General features: G+C 37.2%; 1 protein-coding gene across 1 annotated transcript in view; it reads left to right on the top strand.

Moving 5' to 3' along the window:
- Window positions 1–2,941: 2,941 nt before the first annotated feature.
- SCAPER (S-phase cyclin A associated protein in the ER) overlaps window positions 2,942–19,835 on the top strand; it is a gene marked incomplete at its 3' end in the record, with an annotated part of 213,744 nt that continues 196,850 nt past the window's right edge. Inside the window, exon 1 of the mRNA XM_024761693.1 lies at window positions 2,942–3,006. The remainder of the gene's footprint in view (window positions 3,007–19,835) is intronic.

The following is a 19,835-nucleotide window of genomic DNA, read 5'->3' as shown; positions in this document are numbered from 1 at the left end:
TACTCGGGAGGGCCCTGGGATCCTCTGAGGAGGCCTGGGGGCGGGGGTGGGCAGGCTTTGGGCCTGCCCTGTGGACTCATCTCGGGGTGTGAGCGACAGGGGACTGCGCGCACCCCGCGGGCCGAGAGGTGGACAGGGGGGGCTGCGTTACTCCTTAGAGGGGCGGCCCGGTCCGAGGTTTCTGGAATATCTAAACTGCGAAGGGCTAGCGGAGGAGCCGCCCTCCCAGCCTTTCATTTGACAGGTGATCGTCATCATCTCATTCTCAGCGAGGTTTACCACGCTTTCCCTGCACAGTGACTCGGGTATTAGCTCTCCCCGGGAAGTAGGGCGGGAAAGGTCTCTCCATCTTACAAATGGGTAAACTGAGGTCTGCAGGGGTAAAGAGTTTAACCAGGGCCTGGCACCTGGGTGTAGTAGAACCCAGCCTTCTGCCTGTTTTAGCGCTCTCTTCCCAGCACTTTATTCCCGCCTACCCTCCCCTACCAGTGAGGGACGGAGTGAGGGACGGGATTGTTTGAAAGCAGGCAGAAAACTGGTCCTCCAGGCAGCACCTGCTGCTGTCAAGTGGCTCTCGCTGAGGTGGGGCCTGCCCGCCTGAGAGCAGCTTCCTGTCGTTTGTGAACTATATTCCTCATTCTGTTTGTGCTAAGTTATTCTAACATGCAAATAGCTGTTCAGTATAGTCATCTTACTGAGTAGATAGTAGTTCCTTATGTGTATTATGGTTTGTTACAGTTTACATATTGATTTCACCAACATTAATTTCATTCTCATAAACAATCCGAGGTGGAAGGATGGGTTAAGCGTTATGACCATTTTACCAGTGGGGAAACTGAGGTCATTACTTGCTCCAAATCACCCACTGGTGAATGGTTCATCTGGAATTAAGTTTTCAGACCTGAGGTTGGTATTCTGACCAGTGTCCCTGTCTGGTTTATATTGATGCTCTGGCCCTTGTTATTTTTTTTTTTCCTCCGGGTAACTATGACTTTTCCTCAAAATGTAGTGGTGCAGATTGATTTATGCTGCATATTGAAATGATCTGAATAATATCGACTAAGGAATTAATATTTTAATTAATCAAAGAATTTTTAATATGATTTGGAAAGGTGTCTTTGTGGGAGGAAGTGTGGTATCATGGCCTTGAAGGCAAACTGATCTGAGTTTGAATCCCAGCTCTCCTACTTGTTCTTGGACAGATTAATTTTTCTGAGTCTTGGTTTCCTCATCTATAAAGTATGGATATTATTATCCACCTCATAAATTTGTTGATAGCAAGTAAATGAGGTGTCTGTAAAGCGTTTAGAACTGCTCCTGGCCCGTAGTAAGCACTCAGCAAATGCATGCTCCTTTCCTTCTTTCTCTCCACTCCACTGAGCTGCCATTCTTTGTTCTCTAAAATTCTCTAAACCCTGGTGGTTTAGGTCAGTCTACCTGGTGGATTATGCATGGAAGCATAATCAGTGTTGCTATATGAATGCAGTTATGAATAATTTGTTGATTGGTCTCCAAAGGATCTAGTGTTTTAAACATAGACTTCAAAAATATTTGTCCTTACAGCTTCATAGATATTTAAGAATCACTAAAATGTTGATTTGATATTGACTTTATTAATTCCTTCATTTAACCACTTTAATGTTTTAAGGATAAGATTAAGGGACTTGAGAGTCTGTCTTTTCTTTCACCTTTATACCCAACCACAACCCAACCTAGTTTAAAGGAGAAGCAAAAATTCTTTGGGAATCACATGGGAACATTCTTTAAACACCTAGAAAGTGATGGTGGTATTTAGTGGGAAGTTAAATAGAATTTTCTTTAATGGTACAATCTAATATCCATTGTGAAATTGGCATTTCTGAAATTGTAGAAGTGAAAACGGCAGATGGCATGTATAACAAAATAAGTCACTAATAGAAATCTGTTTCCAGTTTTATGCTGGGATGGTAACCTTTTTCACAAGCGTGTTTGGCTTTGGCAGTAAGTCTTATGGAATATAAGCAAAAGATCTACAGTCCATTGGTGGAGACAACCTTAAAAAAATATTAGAAGGAAATGATTTATAGGCAGACTTTCCCCTCTGTGACGTGAAACACTAAAGATTTCATGAAGCTTTGCTAAAATAATTACTACTTTTTAATGATAACTTTAAAAAATATATATGTTTATTTATTTATTTGTGGCTTCATTGGGTCTTCGTTGCTGTGCATGGGCTTTCTCTAGTTGCAGTGAGCGGAGGCTACTCATCGTTGCGGTGCCTCTCATTGTGTTGGCTTCTCTTGTTGCGGAGCATGGGCTCTAGGTGCCTGGGCTTCAGTAGTTGTGGCGCGTGGGCTCAGTAGTTGTGGCTCATGGGCTCTAGAGTGCAGGCTCAGTAGTTGTGGTGTACGGGCTTAGTTGCTCCGCAGCATGTGGAATCTTCCCGGACCAGGGCTGGAACCTGTGTCCCCTGCATTGGCAGGTGGATTCTTAACCACTGTGCCACCAGGGAAGTCCCCTAACTTCTTAAAGCACTAAGTTTATTATATATTTAATATTATATATTTTGTGAAATGGAGAGAATAGAAAAATTAATTTCTATATACCAGTTTATTTCAGCAGTTACCTATGCACGGACAGTCTTGTCCCATAAAAGCTATCACTCCCCATTGTTTTGAAGCAAATCTCAGACATCATATTTCATTTGTAAAGATTTCTGTATGTGTCAAGCCAGCTTTTAATATACTATTGGAAAGAGAAGTAATTTTGATATTTTCAAAGAGGCATGCCAGGTTCATGGGAGAAAATAAATGCCTTTTACTTGATGTTTTCATGGTAGTAAATATAGGTGTGATCAGAATTGAAAACCTCATTAAACAACTTGGACTTATAAAATGTCTGTGTTGCTCTTCAAAATACTACTTATTTTACTGTAATACGCTTACTTTCCATTAGGAAACGTGAAAAATTACTGATAGTTTTGGAGTATGCGGACATCAGCATTGTTTAAGTACCAGTCTTAGAAAGGTAAATACTAAGATTTTCTTATATTTCAGAAAAAGCAAAAACATGGGTGATAGATTTTATGAACATTGGAGAGGAACTGATTGAAATCCCGATTTTTCTAGAATTTATTGACAAGCATGATACAATTCATAGATGTACTGTCCTGACTTCAGTTAATTGGGCCTATAATTTTTAGAATAGTGCTACTAGCAGGCTTCTCACTATTTTGGGCCTGCCATTTGATTCTTGCCTTTTCAGAGCCTGGTGACCGAACTTAGAGAAGAGAGAAGCCTTTCCTGGCACTTGAGCCAGTCTTCACATTTTTATCTCTAGGACTCTCAGGTGTCTCTACATTCTGGGACTGCAGGGCAGGGTAGGATAAGTGAGACCTCAGTTCATCACAGGCAGCAGCTTGTTCAGAAACGTTGGGGCCAGTTAGTCCTAGTGTTCATTCCCTGTTTACTGACTTATTTTGTTTTTTGTGCTCTATTTTCTACGTGGCCATTGTTTTGCCATAGCCTGGGTTCTCAAATTTAATTTGAGTAGCACTGCCAATATATTGCCATATCCATTTTTTTATATTAGCTGATTTTTCATTTAGGTTAGTGTTATAAATTTTCTTTTAAAATTTAAGTAGAAATGTAGTTCTTTTTATAGAAAAATGTTTTGTAGATAATAGTATGGGTGGTAGTTATGGCAAATGTCATGAAACAAGTAACTGATTGAAATTTTGGAAATTGTAAGTTCTATTTTTAGAGAACAGCTTTATTGAGATATTTAACATACCATTAAATTCAATCATTAAAGTGTACACTTCAGTGGTTTTTAGTGTATTCGTGGAATCGTGCAACCATCACCACAATCAATTTTAGAACATTTCAGTATCCCACTATGAAGCCCCATAACTATTAGCATTCATTCCCTATTCCTGACTTCCCTCCCCACTTTTCCATCCTACTCCCTACCTCTGCCGCAGGCAACTACTAATCTACTTTCTTTCTCTATGAATTTGCTTATTTTGGCAAATAGAATCATGCAGTATGCAGATTTTTATGTCTGACTTTTTCCATTTAACGTAACATTTACAAGGTTCATCTATGTTGTAGCATGTATCAGCACCTTATTCCTTTTTTTAAAATATAAGTTTTAGGTGTACAGCATTATAAGTTACCATCTGTATACACTACGAAGTGACCACCACCATAATTATAGTTACCATCTATCACCATGTAGTTGCCCCCTCCTTCGTCCACTTCCCCCTCACCCCCCACCAATCCCCTACCCCTCTGGTAACTACTAATTTGTTCTCTGTATCTGTGAGTTCGTCATTGTTTTATTTTGTTTGGGTTTTTTTTCATTCCACATATGAATGAAATCATACAGTTTTTTCTCTTTCTCCTGCTAACATATTTCACCTATCATAATACCTTCATGGTCCATCCATGTTGTTGAGAATTGTAGGATTTCATTCTTTTCTGTTACTGAATAATATTCCATTGTATATGTATATCACATCTTTATCCACTCATCCATCGATGGAGACTTAGGTGGTTTCCTTACCTTGGCTATTGTGAATAATGCTACAGTGAACGTAGAGGTGCATGTATCTTTTTAAAATAGTGTTTTCTTGTTCTCCCAATAAATACCTGGAGGTGGAATAGCTGGGTCAAATGATAGTTTTATTCTTAATTTTTTGAGGAATCTCCATAGTGTTTTCCGTAGTGGCTGCACCAATTTACAGTCCCACCAATAGTGTATAAGAGTTGTCTTTTCTCGGCATCCTCTCCAACATTTGTTATTTCTTGCTTTTTTTGATAATGGCCATTCCAACAGGCATGAGGGGATATCTCATTGTGGTTTTGATTTGCATTTCCCTGATAATTAGTGATGTTGGACATTTTTTTTCATGTGCCTGTTGGCTATCTGTATTTCTTTTCTGGAAAAATGTCTATTCAGATCCTTTGCCCATTTTTAAATTGAGTTTTTTCTGTTGTTGTTGAGTTGTGTGAGTTCTTTATATGTTTTGGATATTAACCCCTTATCAGATGTATCATTTGCAAATATCTTCTCCCATTTGGTAGGTTGCCTTTTTGTTTTATTGATGGTTTCCTTTGCTGTGGATAAACTTTTCAGTTTGATGTAGTCCCATTTGTTTATTTTTGCTTTTGTTTTCCTTGCCTTTGGAGTCAGATCCACAAAAACATCTAAAGACTGATCAGTGAGGTTACTGCCTATGTTTTCTTCTAAGAGTTTTATGGTTTCAGATCTTACATTCAAGCCTTTAATCTGTTTTGAGTTAATTTTTGTGTATGGTGTAAGATGGTGGTCTAGTTTCATTTTCTTGTGTGTGACTGTCCAGTTTACCAACCACCATTTATTAAAGAGACAATCATTTGCTCCTTTGGTGTAAATTAATTGTCCATATATGAGTGGGTTTATTTCTGGACTGTGAATTCTGTTCCACTGATCTATGTCTCTGTTTCTGTGGCAATACCACACTGTTTTGATTGCTGTAGCTTTGTAGTATAGTTTGAAATCAGGGAGCATGATACCTCTAGCCTTCTTCTTCTTTCTCAGGATTTTTTTGGCTATTCAGGATTGTTTGTGGTTCCATACAAATTTTGGAAGTGTTTGTTTTAGTTCTGTAAATTTTGCCATTTGAATTTTGATAGGGATTGCATTGAATCTGTAGATCACATTGGGTCATTTGGACATTTTAACAATATTAATTCTTCCAATCCAAGAGCATAGAGCATCTTTCCATTTATTTGTGTCTTTTTCATTTTCTTTCACCAGTGTCTTATATAGTTTTCAGTTTACAGGTCTTTCATCTCCTTGGTTAAATTTATTCCTAGGTATTTTATTCTTTTTGATGCAGTTATACATGGGAATGTTTTCTTAATTTCTCTTTCTGATAGTTTATTATTGTGTAGAAATACCACATATTTCTGTGTATTGATTTTGTATCCTGCAACTTTACTGAATTCATTTATTGGTCTTAACAGTTTATGGTGACATCTTCAGGGTTTTCTATGTATAGTATCATGCCATCTACAAATAGTGACAGTTTTACTTCTTCCTTTCCATTTTGGATGCCTTTTATTTCTTTTTCTTGCCTAATTGCTGTGGCTAGGATTTCCAATACCATGAATAAGAGTGGTGAAGGTGGGCATTCTTGTCTTGTTCCTGTTCTTAGATGAAAAGTTTTCAACTTTTCACTGTTCAGTATGTTAGCTGTGGGTTTGTTGTGTGTAGCCTTTATTATGTTGAGGTATGTTTGCTCTGTACCCACTTTGTAGAGAGTTTTTATTATAAGGAGATGTTGACTTTTGTCAAATGCTTTTCTGCATCTATCAAAATGATCATGTGGTATTTATCCTTCCTTTTGTTATTGTGATGTATCACATTTATTGATTTGTGAATTTTGAACCATCCTTGCGACCAGGGAATAAGTCCCACTTGATTGTGGTGTACTTGGTGTATGATCCTTTTACTGTATTGTTGGACACCGTTTGCTAATGTTTTGTTGAGGATTTTTTAATCTGTGTTTATCAAAGATACTGACCTGTAAATTTTTTTTGTTTTTTTGGTCACATCCTTGTCTGGTTTTAGTATCAAGGTAATGCTGGCTTCGTAAAATGTGTTTAGAAGGTTTTCCTCCTCCTCAGTTTTTTGAAAGAGTTTGAAAAGGATAGGTGTTAAATTTTCTTTGACTGTTTTGTAGAATTCACCAGTGGTGCCATTTGGTCATGGACTTTTGTTTATTGGAAGGTTTTTTATTTCTGTGTCAGACTCCTTAATAGAAATCTGTCTATTCAGATTTTCTTTTTTTCATGATTGTCTTGAAAGATTATATATTTCTGGGAATTTATCCATTTCTTCTAGGTTGTCAAATTTGTTGGTGTATAATTATTTATAATAGTCTCTTTTGATCCTTTGTATTTCTGAGGTATCAATTTTAACATCTCCTCTTTCATTTATGATTTAATTTGAGTCCTCCTCCTTTTTTTCTTGGTTAGTCCAGCTAAAAGATTGTTGAATTTGTTTATCTTTTCAAAGAACCAGTACTTAGTTTCATTGATCTTTCCTGTTTTTTTTTTGTTTTATTTTCTATTTTATTTGTTTTCTTCCTATCTTTATTATTTCCTTCTACTAATTTGGGGCTTCATTTGTTCTTCTTTTTGTAGTTCCTTTAGGTGTTAGGTTAGATTGTTTATTTGGGATTTTTCTTGTTCCTTAATGTAGGCCTGTATTGCTATGAACTTCCCTTAGAACTGCTTTTGCTTCATCCCACTGAATTAGGTATATCACATTTCTGTTTTCATTTGTCTCTGGGTATTAAATTCTCCTTTGATTTCTTCAGTGACCCATTGGTTGTTAAGTAACATGTTGTTTTACTGTCCATGTTTCTGTGATTTTTCCCATTTTTTTTCCTTGCTATTGATTTCTAGTTTCATACTATTTGGTTGCAGAAGATACTTGACATGATTTCAGTCTTCTTGACTTTATTGAGACTTGTTTTGTGACCTAACATGTGATCTGTCTTGGAGAATGTTCCATGTGCACTTGAGAAGAATGTGTAATCAGTTGCTTTTGATGGAATGTACTCTATTTATCTATTAAATCTACTTAGTATAATTTGTTGTTTAAACCTGATGTTTCCTTATTGATTTTCTGTCTGGATGATCTATCTATTGATGTAAGTGGGGTGTTAAATTCCCCTACTATTATTGTATTGCTTTCCATTTCTCCCTTTAAGTCTGTTAATATTTGCCTTATATATTTTGGTTCTCCCCTGTTAGGTGCATGTACATTTAGAAATGTTATACAGTCTTGCTGGATTGACCCCTTTATCCTTATATAATGTCTTTGTCTTTTAATACCATCTTTGTTTTAAAGTTTGTCTGTTAGGAGTATAGCTATTCCAGCTTTCTTTTCATTTCTATTTCCATGGAATATCTTTTTCCATCCTCTTACTTTCAGTCTGTGTGTGTTCTTTCTTCTGAAGTGAGTCTCTTGTAGACAGCATATAGATTTTTTTTTTAAAATCCCTTCAGCCACTCTGTGTCTTTGGATTTGTGAATTTAGTCCATTTACATTTAAAGTAATTATTGATGGGTACTTATTGCCATTTTGTTAACTGTTTACTGGATGTTATTGTAGTTCCTCCCTGTTGCTTATTTTCTTTCTCTCTTCCCTTGTGTGTTGGTGGTTTTCTTTAGAGTTATATTTAGATTCCTTTCTCATTTTCTTTTGTGTATTTACTATAAGTTTTTTCGTTGCTGTTACTCTGAAGTCACATACAATATCCTACTTACTTTGTAATTAGTGCTATGTATTGGCTTGGTAGCAACTTAAATTTGAACAAATTCCAAAGGTTTATCTTTTTACTACCCCCAACATTTTATACTTTGATGACACATTTTACATTTTATTTTGTGTATCTCTTAACTAATTGCAGTTATAGTTGATTTTATTACTTTTTGTCTTTTAATTTTCATGCTTGCTTTCTGAGTGATTGATCCACTACCTTTGTTACTTATTTACCTTTTCCAGTGTGATGTTTCCTTCCATAAATTTTCTTATTAATTAGTGTCATTTCTTTTCAGCTTAAAGAAGTCCCTTTAATATTTCTTTTAGAGCCAGTATAGTGATGATGAGTTCTTTTAGCTTTTGCTTCTCTGGGAATCTCTTGATGTCTTACTGAATTCTGAATGACAACCTTGCTGGGTAGAGCATTCTTGGTTGGAAGTTTTTTCTCTTTACTTTGAATATGTTATGCCATTCCCTTCTGGTCTGTGAAGTTTCTGCTGAAAAATCTGCTGATAGCCTTTTGGGGTTTCCCTTCTATGTAACAAGTTGTTATTCTCTTGCTGGTTTTAGGATTTTCTCTTCACCTTTAACTTTCAGCATTTTAATCATAATGTGTCTTGTTATGTATCTCTTTTGATTCACCTTATTTGGAACTCTTGGGGCTTCCTGGTCCTGGATGTCTGTTTCCTTCCCTAGATTAGGGAATTTCTGAGCCACTATTTAAATAATTTTTTTTGGCCCTTTCTCTGTCTCTTCTTCTTCTGGGACCCCTATAATGTGAATATTATGCTGCTTAATGTTGTCCGAAAGGTCCCTTATCATATCTTCACTTTTTAAAATTCTTTCTGGGTGAATTCCATTCTTTAGTCTTCCAGCTTGATGATTGGTTCTACCTCATCAAGTCTGCTGTTGAACCCCTGTAGTGTATTTTTCAGTTCAGTTATAATTTCTGTTTGGTACTTTCTTATGTCTTCTATCTTTTTCTTGAAGGTCTCACTGTGTTTTTCCATTCTTCCAAGTTCGGTGAGCATTTTATTACTATTATTATTACTATTTTTTGCTGCATTGGGTCTTTGTTGCTGCACACGGGCTGTCTCTAGTGCAGTGAGCGGGGGCTACTCTTTGTTGTGGTGGCTCCTCTTGTTGCAGAGCACAGGCTCTAGGTGCATGGGCTTCATTAGTTGTGGCACGTGGGCTCAGTAGTTGTGGTGCATGGGCTTAGTTGCTCCATGGCATGTGGGATCTTCCTTGACCAGGGCTTGAACCTGTGCCACCTGCATTGGCAAGTGGATTCTTAACCACTACGCCACCAAGGAAGTCCCTGGTGAGCATTTTTATGACATTACTTTTAACTCTTTATCAAGTAGATTGTTTATCTCTCTATGATTTAGTTCTTTTCTTGAGGTTTTTTCCCTTGGTTTTTCAGTTGGAACATATTTCTCTATTTCCTCATTTTGCCTAAGTCTCTGTGTTTGCTTCTGTGTATTAGCTGTATCAGCTGTTTCCCAATCCTGAAGGAGTGGTCTTATTTAGATGTCCTGTGGGGCTCAGAAGTGTAATTCTGCCTGGCCACCAGAGCCAGGTGTTCCTAGGTGGACTGCATGGGCCTCCTATTGTGGCAGGGCCACAGTGACTGTGGGGCACTGGTGGGCAGGGCTATCACTCAGCTGGCTATGAGGCCTGGCTTAGGCACAGGGGTAGGCAGAACTCTAAGTGGGGCATGGCCACTGGCACTAACAGGTTACATGGAGAATTTCAAATGCATGCCCGCCAGTGCTGGCATTAGCAAGGTAGCCTGACATCACAAAAATGGCTCCCACTGACACTTCCTAACTCACTTTGTGAGGCCAATATCACTTTGATACCAAACACAGTAAATTACAGGCCAATATCTTTGATGAACATTTCAATACAAGCAAAAATCTGCAACAAAGTATTGTTGAGTCAGCAAAAAGTATTCAGACTGAATTCAACAGTACATTGAAAGGATCATTTACCATAATCAAGTGGGATTTATTCAACATTTATAAATCAGTAAATGTGATATACCACATTAGCAAAATGAAGGCCCCAAATCATATGATTATCTCAATAGATGCAGAAAAAACATTTGACAAGATTTAATGCTAATTTATAATAAAAACTCTCAACATAGGAGGGACATACCTCAACATAATAAAGGCCATATATAAAACAAACCTTCAGATAACATCATACTTAATGGTGAAAAATTTAAAGCTATCTCTCTAAAATTGGGGCAAGACAAGCATGCCAACTCTTGCCACTCTTATTCAGCATAGTATTGGAAGTCCTAGCCAGAGCACTTAGGCAAGAAAGAGAAGTAGAAGTCATCCAAATTGGAAAGAAGTAAATTCACCACTATTTGCAGATGACATGATTTTATAAATAGAAAACTCTTAAAGACTCCACCAAAAAGCTATTAGAAATAATAAATAACAGGGGAATTCTCTGGTGGTCCATTTGTTGGCGCTTCATGCTTCCACTGTGGGGGTCACAGGTTTGATCCCTGGTTGGGGAACTAAGATTTTGCATGCTGCATGGCCAAAAAAGAAAGAAGAAAGAAAGAAAGAAAGAATAAATACAGTAAAGTTGCAGGGTACAAAATCAAAATACAAAAATTTGTTGTGTTTCTATCTGCTAGCAATGAGCTAGCAGGAAGAGAAATTAGGAAAAGAATCCTATTTAAATTACAACAAAAAGAAAAAAGTATGTAGGAATAAACTTAACTATGGATTTGAAAGACCTTTACACTCAAAAGTGGAAGACATTGTTGAAAGAAATTGAAGAAGACATAAATAAATAGATATTCCGTGCTTATGGATTGGAAGAAGTAATATTGTTAAAATGTCCATATTACCTAATGCAATCTGCAGATTCAGTGCAATACCTATCAACATTCCAAGGACAATTTTCAGAGAAATAGAGCCAAAAATTATAAAATTTACATAATATTAAAATTTACATGGAACCACAAGATACTGAATAGCCAAGGCAATCCTGAGAAAAAAGAACAAAGCTGGAGGTATCACACTCCCTAATTTCAAACTATATTACAAAGCTATAGTAAGCAAAACAGAATGGTATTGGCAGAAAAATAGATAAACTGGTCAGTGGAAGAGATTTGCGAGGCCAGAAATAAACCCACTCATATATGGAGAATTGATTTATGACAAAGGAGCATAGAACATACAATGAAGAAAGGCTGACTTCTTCAACAAATGGTGCTAGGAAAACTTGACAGCCATGTGCAAAAAAATGAAACTCTAGCTCACATCATATGCAAAAATCATTAGCTCACACCATACACAAAAATTAACTCAAAATGGATTAATGATTTGAATGTAAGACCTGAAACCGTAAAACTCCGGAAGAAAACACAGGCAGTATGCTCTTTGACATTGGTCTTAGCAATATCTTTCTAGATTTGTCTCTTCAGGCAAGGGAAACAAAAGCAAAACTAAACAAATGGGACTACATCAAACTGAAAAGATTATGTGCAGCAAAGGAAACAGTCAGCAAAACAAAGACAGCCTACTAAGGGGGAGAAGATACTTGCAAATGATGTATCTGATAAGGGGTTAGTATCCAAAATATATAAAGAATTCATACAACTTAATAACAAAAAGCAACAACCCAATTAAAAAATGGGCAGAGGATCTGAATAGACATTTTTCCAATGAAGACATACAGATGGCAATAGGCACATGAAGAGGTGTTCAACATCATTAATAGGGAGATGCAAATCTAAACTATAACAAGATACCCCTCATGCCTGTTAGAATAACTATTCAGAAAGCCAAGAAATAACAAATGTTGGTGAGGATGTGGAAAAAAGGGAACCCTTATGCACTGTTGGTGGGACTGTAAATTGGTGCAGCCACTGTGGAAGACATTATGGAGATTCTTCAAAAAATTAGGAATAGATCTACCATATGATCCAGCTATCCCACTTCCTGGTATTTATCTAAAGAATATGAAAACACTAATCTGAAAAGATAGCTGTATCCCTATGTTCATCACAGAATTATTTGTTTTAAAATAATTTTTAAACATTTTATTTATTTATTTATTTATTGGATGCATTGGGTCTTTGTTGCTGCACGCAGGCTTTCTGTAGTTGCGGTGAGCGGGGGCTCCTCTTTCGTTGCAGTGCACGGGCTTCTCATTGCGGTAGCTTCTCCTATAGTGGAGCACAGGCTCTAGGTGTGTGGGCTTCAGTAGTTGTAGCACACGGGCTCAGTAGTTGTGGCTTGTGGGCTCTAGAGTGCAGGCTCAGTAGTTGTGGTGCACGGGCTTAGTTGATCCATGGCATGTGGGATCTTCCTGGACCAGGGCTCGAACCCAAGCCCCCTGCATTGGCAGGTGGGTTCTTAACCACTGTGCCACCAGGGAAGTCCCTGCAACATTATTTATAATCACTAAGATATGGAAACAACCTAAGTGCCCATCAACAGATGAATGGTTACAGAAGATGTGATACATATATATATGGATATGGATATGGATCTGTATACACACACACACAATGGGATACTACTCAGCCACAAAAAGATGAAATCTTGCCATTTACAACCACATGGATGGAACTTGAGTGTATTATGCTAAGTGAAATAAACCACATGGAGAAAGACAAATACTGTAAAATTTCACTTACGTGGAATATAAAAACAAACAAAAAATAAGTGAACAAACCAAATCAAAAGAAACGTGGATAAAGAGAACAGAATAGTGGTTACCAGAGGGGAAGGGACAGAAAGGAGTAGGGTAAAATGCATAAAGGAGATTAACTGTGTGTTGACACATGGAATCTAAATTTTTGGTGGTGAGCACACTGTAGGGTATACAAAAGTAGAAATATAATGTTGTATACACAAAATTATATAATGTTATGAACCAGGTTACCTCAAAAAATAAATCTTAAAAAAAAGTCTCCTGTCAGTGTCTCAGTCCCTGGGGAATGTTCTAATTGGATTCTGCCTCTCTGGCAGATGCTTCAAGATAGTAAGTGGGTCCTCATTACTTAGGGTCCACGCTTTTTAATCAGGTGTTTTTACGCTGATTCTTGGGTTAAGTCTACCTATGAGCCCTTTAAGAGTGGGTTGTCCATACTCTGAAGTTCTATAGGTTTCCTGGGCATATTTTCTATTGGTATTTGAAGACAGTTTGGGGGGCTCATCTCTCCTGTGAAGGGTCTACAGGTTGGAGTGCTTGATGTGGAGCTCACATCCCTCACTTTTCAGGCAAAGATCCATACCTTTGTGGTCCCTCCCGATTGTGAATTGACACAGCTGGTGGGTGGGTTTTCCTTGGTGAAACTATCTCTGCCTCTCTGATCCTCTGCCTCTCCTATCTGTCTTGATGTTGTCCTTTTACCTTTTGTTGTGGAGGTTCTGTTTACCCAGTTTTCATGTCCCTTTCCAAGGAAATTATTCCATATGTAGTTTTAGATTCATTGTGTCTGTAGGAGGAGGTGAGTTCAGGATCTTCCTGCAGCACCATGTGAATGCTCCCGAACCTTTTTTTTTTTTTTTAAATAAAACTTTTTTCTTAGAGCGGTTTTAGAATTGCAGCAAAATTATGAGACACATATAGAGACTTCCCATGTACTCCCTGTCTCCACTCATGCATAGCCTCCCCATTATCAACATCCCCTGCCAGAGTGGTACATTGGTTACAATTGATGAACCTACATTGACAAATGATTGTCACCGAAAGTCCATAGTTTACATTACTGTTTAGTCTTGGTGTTTTACATTTTATGGGTTAGGACGAATGTATAATGGCATGTGTCCACCATAATAGTATCATACAGAGTACTTTCACTGACATAAAAATTCTCTGTGCTCTACCTATTCATTCCTCCTTCCCCTTGAATCCCTGGCAACCATTGATGTTTTTCTTGTCTTGGTAATTTTGACTTTTCCAGGAACTTCATTTCTTTTATGGATGTACCACATTTTATTTATTCATTCATCAGTTGATAGTCATTTGGGTTGTTGCACTTTTTGAATTCTATGGACAATGCTGCTATGAATATCTGTGTATAAGCATTTTTTTGTGGGGCTATATTTTCATTTCTCTTGGGTATGTTTCTAGGAGTGGAATTGCTGGGTTATACTGTAACTCTGTATTTAACCTTTTTAGGAACTGCCAGAATGTTTACAAAACCAGCTGCACTATATTGCATTCACAATCCGCAGTGTATGGTGGTTCCAGTTTTTTCACATCCTCTATAACACTGGTTTTGTCTGTCTTTTGGATTATAGTCATTCTGGTAGTTGTGAAGAGGTATCTCATTGTAGTTGTGAGGTTGTGATTTGTATTTCACTAATGACTAATGATGTTTAACATCTTTTGATGTTCTTATTAGCCATTTATTTATCTTTTTGGGAGAAATGAGAACATGGCCTTTTTAACCTGATGTAATAGTGACATTTAACCTGACGTGGCTCTTGGTGTCACTCATGTGCTTGCTCACTCTATTGGTTTTTTTTTATTCAAGTGGATTGCTCCCCAGAAATCGACTGTATTTAAATACTCTACGTGACACACACATCCCTTATTTATGTTTATTAATCTACACATTATAGTTTACCCAAGTAAGTTAAATTAGGTCGCATTTGCTTATTTTTCCTTTTGTTTCCTTTGCCTTAGGAGGCAGATCCAAAAAAATACTGCTGCAGTTTATATCAAAGAGTGTTCTGCCTGCACTTTCTTGTAGTTTTATGGTTTCCAGTCTTACACTTAGGTCTTTAATCCATTTTGAGTTTATTTTTATATTTTGAGTGAGAAAATGTTCTAATTTCATTCTTTTACATGTAGCCGTCCAGTTTTCCCAGCAGCAGTTATTGAAGAGACTGGTTTTTTTCTATTATATATTCCTGCCTCCTTTGTTGTAGATTAATTGACTGCAAGTGCACGGGTTTATTTCTGGGCTCCCTATTCTCTTCAATTGATATATGTGTCTGTTTTTGTGTCAGTGGCATATTGTTTTGATTTCTGTAGCTTTGTAGTATAGTCTGAAGTCAGGGAGTGTGAGTTCAGATTTGTTCTTTTTTCTAAACATTGCCTTGGCTATTTAGTTTCCTTTGTGATTCCAAATGATTTTTAGGATTTTTTGTTCTAGTTTTGTGCAAAAATGTCATGGGTATTTTGATAGAGATTGCATTAAATATGTAGATTGCTTTGGGTTATATGGGCATATTAACAATAAACTCTTCCAGTCCATAAACATGGGTTATCTTTCCATCTCTCTGTATCATCTTCAGTTTCCTTCATCAGTATTTTATAGTTTTCAGAGTATAGGTCTTTCATCTCCTGGATTAAGTTTATTTCTAGATATTTTATTCTTTTTGATGTGATTTTAAATGTTTTTTTTCTTTCCCTGATAGTTTATTATTAGTGTGAAGAACAACAACATATTTCTGTATATTAGCCTTGTATCCTGAATCTTTACTGAATTCACTTCTTAGTTCTAATGGTTTTTTGGTTGGGACTTTAGGGTTTTCTATATATAGCATCATGTCATTTGCAAATAGGGATAGTTTTACTTCTTTTCTTCCAATCTGGATGCGTTTCGTTTCTTTTTTTTTGTCCAATTGCTGTGGCTAGGATTTACAATACTTTGTTAAATAGAAGTGGTGGAGGTGGGAATCCTTGTTCCTGAGTTTAGAGGAAAAACTTTCAACTTTTCATCATTGAGTATGGTGTTAACTGTGAATTTGTCATAAATAGCGTTTATTATGTTCAGATATGTTCCTTCTAAACCAGCTTTGATGAAAGTTTTTGTCATAAATCGATGTTGAATTTTGTCAGATACTTTTTCTGCATCTATGATTGTGATTTTTATTGTTCCTTTTGTTAATGTTGCATATTACATTGATTTGCAGATATCGAACTGTCCTTGTATCCTTGGAATAAATCTTGCTTGATCATGTGTATGATTCTTTTTATATATTGTTGAAATCAGTTTGCTAATATTTTGTTGAGCATTTTTGCATCTATATTCATCAGAGATATTGACCCATAATTTTATTTTTTTGGAGTGTCTGTGTCTCTTTTTGTTATCAGCATAATGGTGGCATTGTAGGATGAATTTGGGAGTGTTTCCTCCTCTTCAACTTTTTGGAATAGTTTGAGAAGGATAGGTATTAGCCCTTCTTCATATGTTTTGTAGAATTTCTCTATGAAGCTGTGAGTCCCTGAACTTTTGTTTGCTGTCAGTTTTTTTTATTATTAATTCAGTTTCACTGCTAGTTATCAGTCTGTTCAGATTATCTATTTCTTGTTGATTCCATCTTGGACGTTTGTATGTTTCTAGAAATTTATCCATTTCTTCTGTATTGTCCAATTTGTTACCATATAACTGCTTGTAGTATTCTGATTTTTTGTATCTCTGTGATATTAGTTGTAATTTCTCCTGTTTAATTTCTTATTTTGTTTATTTGGGTCTGCTCTCTTTTTTTCTTGATGAGCCTGGTTAATGGCTTTAAATTTTGTTTGTCATTTCAGAAAACCAGGTCTTGGTTTTATTGATCCTTTTTATTGTTTTTTTGGTCTCCGTTTTATTTGTTTCCTCTCTGATCTTTATTATTTCCTTCCTTCTGCTCACTTTTGGCTTTTTTGTTCTTCTTTTTCTAATTCCTATAGATGGTAGGTTAGGATTTTTATTTGAGATTTTTCTTGTTCCCTGACATAGGTCTGTATTGCTATAAACTTCCCTCTTAGGTCTGCTTTTGCTGCATCCCATAGACTTTGGAGAGTTGTGTTTTTATTTTCATCTATCTGAAGGTAATTTTTGATTTCCTCTTTGATTTTTTCATTGATCTATTTTTTTTAGTAGTCTGTTTGGTCCCCTTGTGGTTTTTTTTTCTCATTTTTCTTCCTGTAATTGATTCTAGTTTCATACTATTATGGTTGGAATATTGCTTGATGTAAATTTAAAAAAATAAATTATATTTATTTTTGGCTGCATTGGGTCTTCATTGCTGCATGTGGGCTTTCTTTAGTTGTGGCAAGTGGGGGCTACTCTTCGTTGCGGTGCGTGTGACTCTCACTGCAGTAGCTTCGCTTGTCGCGGAGCACAGGCTCTAGGCACGCGGGCTTCAGTAGTTGCAGAGCTGCACTGGAGCAAGAGGGGCTGGAGCGGGCACTCAGTGTGGATTGGGGCATGCGCTGGGGCTGTCCAGGCCTTACAGTCACAGTCCAGACCACTCCCAATCTGCTGCCTCTGGGAGTGCCAGTAATGGCTGCCCTTGCCCCATTCAGATGCAGAGCTGGGTCCAAGTTGGCGCCATCCCCCACAACTGCGCACTTTCCTTGGCAGCGGCAGCCTTCACCCTAGTCGGGAGCTGTGTGGCGGAGCAAGGTAGGCCAGGGCGTGCACTGGGGTGGTTGTGGAAACCAGCTAGAGTCCCAGGCAGTCTCAGCCTGCTTCCTCTGCCTTGTTTTGGGAGCAAGCAAGCATGTGCATGCTCTTAATGAGTGGAGTTCACGTTTCTCACAGTCCCCCTGCCAGTCCCACTTGTCTTCAAACCAGTGAAGGGGATTTGTCTTTCTGGTGTTGGACTCCGGGCCTGGAGTGCCCAATATGTGGTTCAAACCCCTCTATTTCCAAAGAGGATCTCCAAAACCAAGTAATTCCCCTACTTCTGTGCCCCCTCCTTCAGGTGTGGGTTCCAACCTGATCACTACTCTTCCCTTCTTTCCTGACTCTGTGTGGATCTTTCTTTACAGCCTTGGTTATGTAAGAGTCTTTATGCCAGTCTCCAGTCTGTTTTCTGTGAGAATTGGTGTGTTTCTTTCTTTTTTTTTTTAATATGTTCTTGGGGGGAGGTGAGCTCAGCATCCTCCTATCCTGCTGTCTTGATCTCCTCCCCTGCATACATTTCAATTTATATCATTATAATCTTTTAAGGTTGTAATTGTACTCCAGTTGTATTTCAGAAAAATCTGGAAAATAGCAAAGAACAAACATAGGCAGATGCTTAACCACTGCGCCATGAGGGAAGTCCTGCGTTACATAGATTTTTAAGTGTCAGTTTTGGGATATGTATTTGGGTCTGACTTCAGAGACCCATTCTTTACTTCACATTGCTTCTTGTCTATTTCAAATCTGTTTTCCAGTGCATATAGATCATATAGTACATAAGTTTTGTGTCTGCCTTAAAAAAGTTATTGGTATCTAGCCTACAACTGTCTTTACTGAAAAGCTCAGTAATTGATTCTGGAATTACCAAAAGAAAAAGAGGTAATTCTGCTTAATCAACAAGCCAGCCTACTTCCTTCCTTCCTTTCCTTCAAAATCTTTGTTGAGTGACTACCATTTTTTAGATAGAATCTTAAGTAGAGGAAAGAGAAGATCACTGAGATGCTGATCGTGTCCTTCAGGATCCTAAAATATAGTAGAGGAGGAAATTCTCATCCAAGGAAAATGGGGAAAAGAGTATAACACTAATTGAGCATCTACTATGTGCTGGATTTTATGTATTACTTAAAAAACTATTGGGGTACTTGTTATGTAACAGATATTTTCTTAACTGGTGGAAACTCTAGTATGCTACCATTTAACTCTAAAAAGTAGATATTATTCTCTTTACAAAAGAGAAAACTGAAGTTCTGAGGGATTAATGAGTTGTCCAAGGTTATGTAACTAGTAGCTATAGTAATCTGCTAAATTGAGATTCAGTTCCGTATCAGTGTGTAGTCTTTCCCACTGTGCCATACTGATTTCAGTAGAAGTGTTTCTCATCTAATCCTCCTAACAACCTTATAAATTAAGGATAGCCTTTATTTTTCCCCCTTAAGCTGTGTGCCCTTTTCTTTAATCAATTTTACTGGTATAATTTACAAACAAAAAGTATAACCACTTTTTAAGTGGGCAGTTAAATGAGTATTGACACATTTATATATAATTGGGAACCACTACCGCAATCCATCTTCCCAGAAAGCTGCCTTGTACTTCTCCCCAGTCCTTCCCTTCCAACTGAGGCAATCCTCTTTTGATATTTTCACCTAGGATTAGTTTTGCATGTTCTAAAACTTGATATAAATGATATAAATTCAGTATTCTTTTGTGTTCAGGTTCTTTTTCTGAACATAATGTCTGTGATATCCATTTTATTGCATATATCAATAGTTCATTCCTTTGTATTGCTTTCTATTCTGTTATACATTTATGCCACAATTGGATTATCTCTTTTCTTTTTGATATTTCGGTTGTTTCCAGTTTGGAGATATTATGAATAAAGCTGCTTTCAACATTTGTATATAGGTCTTTGTGTGGAAAAAATTCTCTTGGGTAAACAACCCAGCCTTAATTTTTATAGGTGGGAATACCGATACTCAAAAGGGTTGAATGACTTCTCAAGGTCACATGACCAGTGATTTGGTTGACTCCTGTGCCTATATACTCTTTTTCCACTGTATCACACTTTCCCCCACTTTTTAGAGGTAATGATTACAGATGAAGTGACCTGGGAATTCAGATGAAGATCTCTGTCAGCTGGGGATATCAA

Source organism: Neophocaena asiaeorientalis, unplaced genomic scaffold (genome assembly GCF_003031525.2).
Source record: "Neophocaena asiaeorientalis asiaeorientalis breed wild unplaced genomic scaffold, Neophocaena_asiaeorientalis_V1.1 scaffold54, whole genome shotgun sequence".
NCBI lineage: Eukaryota > Metazoa > Chordata > Mammalia > Artiodactyla > Phocoenidae > Neophocaena > Neophocaena asiaeorientalis.
The sequence above is the reverse complement of the archived record's forward strand: the minus strand, read 5'-3'. Positions and strand labels throughout refer to the sequence as shown.